The sequence below is a fragment of the Bombus pascuorum genome, chromosome 15 (genome assembly GCF_905332965.1).
Source record: "Bombus pascuorum chromosome 15, iyBomPasc1.1, whole genome shotgun sequence".
Classification (NCBI taxonomy): Eukaryota; Metazoa; Arthropoda; class Insecta; order Hymenoptera; family Apidae; genus Bombus; species Bombus pascuorum.
This window is the reverse complement of record NC_083502.1, coordinates 4,599,877-4,602,061: the sequence shown is the minus strand read 5'-3', so window position 1 is coordinate 4,602,061 and position 2,185 is coordinate 4,599,877.

Sequence of the window (2,185 nt, the reverse complement as noted above, 5' to 3'; positions counted from 1 at the left end):
CTCATTTACATTTTATATATTGGCAATGATAGAAGGAGTTAGTAATGGTTTGAGTATGTTTGACGATAATGATCGCTTCTCTTCTTTGCTCTGTGGAGGCTATGTGAGCTTCGAGCCACTTTATGGGGACTCTAATTCCGTAGATCTCTTTAAATTTTATACATCAGCAATAATGGAAAGAACGAAGAAGAGTTAATAGTGGTTTGAGTATGCTTGACATCGTTTGTTGCTTCTCTTGACAAGGTTTTATGAATATCAAGTCGCTTTTTGGAGATAACGATGCTGTAGATCCCTTTGAATTTAATATCGGCAATAGTAGAAAGAATATAGAAGAGATTAGTAATGGTTAGAATATGTTTGACGTGGTTGGTTCCTTCTCTTCTTTCTTCTGAGCAAGTTATGTGAGATTCCAATATGATGGTTTTAAAACATTCATTCTATATATCTCTTTAAATTTCATGTATTGACAATAATAGAGAGTCCAGGATAGTTCCTTAGGGGTTGCACTATGTTAGCCACATTGATTTCTCTTCCAATACCTTGGAAACCATTTAGGAACAATATCTATATATTTGTTGTATATTAGTATATCAGTATGTTAGTTTGGATTTTGTATACTAATTATGTCGCAGTGCAGACTGGTTCTCCCTTGAGTATTTTTATTTAGTTTCCAGATGTGAATACTTCAAGAAATGAAACATAAAGAAATACTTTTATAAAAGGATGATGGATGAAAAATTATATGGAATGCAAGCTTCCTGCGGTAATTGGGCTTTGGTTTGATCCATGAAGCGTTTCTTCATTGATGGCCTTCACCTGAAAAGAAAAAGGAATAATATTGTTAATGAGAGACATAATAGATGGAAAATATTATTGAATTAAAAAAATATTCTAATAAATTAACAAGAAAAGAAGAAAAATCCTTTCAGGTCTTGTGACCAATCGTAAAATTATAAAAATTGGAGACACGGTATTAAAATCGTACATTGCCTCACTTATCGCTGACCAATACTACTGAAAACCAATATCAGAGTCTCCAAAGCTCTTTTTCCCTTTTGTAGGTAAGTTAAAACAACTTCGATGCTTCCTAACTTAATTAATAAAATTCCTAAAAATCAATATGAAGATAAAAATTTCTTGCACAAAATTAAAGAAAAATTAAAACACTCTTCGAAAATAAATCGAGAACAAAGCGAGATATCAAGTATTCTTTCCCAACTGAAGCAACGTTATAAGTAGACCGTGAAGGTTTATGAAAATTCGTTTTCTTATCATGAAATGTAAAGTGATTACAAAAATGAAAAGTAAATATTTGCCCCGCCTACTCACCGTTATGACGCGTGTTCTACTTTGCATATTTGACACATTTTCTCATACTATGTGCAATCTACAGATTATGCATCTATGAAAAATTTATAGCTACAAAAATTGGCAGAATGCACGTAATACGGAAAAATATATAAAATATTCAATGAAACACAAATTATTAGTCTACGGATATTCGTGCAATTTTATATTTTTATGCACACAACTGAAAAAGTGGAATCTAATTGGTTTGTTCCATCCATTAAATGTCATAACAAGTTTACTTTAAACGTTCCATATATTTCTACATATTATTGGATTGGCAACTAAGTGATTGCGGATTTGTCAATACCACTTAATGACAAAATCGGCAATCACTTAGTTGCCAACCCAATATATGTATTCCATTCCTCTATCCTTTCCACTCTTTAAATATTTTGGTCAATATATGAATTTCCATAAACGTCCACAGCCCAATTATGACAATCCCTAAGCTCGTAACATCTAGAGACATTCCTATGGCCAGGAGAGATCCGTATCTTTTCTGAAGAGAAACAAACGAAAGAAGAGTCTTCTTAATCTTTGGTCACTTGTTGGAGATCCAAGAGACGCTGTTCTGAATAACTTTCCCTGCCTTCTATTTTTATTGTCTGTTCCTAGCAATTCAATTTTCTATCTCCATTGTCCATTCACCTAACTCTGTTTTCCACCAGCATCGCTACGTGACATTTTCGAGTCCGAGTAGATTAGGCCTTGAACCTCAAGGGTCTGCAGCTCTATAAATAATCTCCCTTTAAAACTCCAACTTTCTTCAACTAAATTATCACGTCTTTTCCCAGATATCCAACTTAAAATTGTTTTCCCTTATCTCCGAAAATTT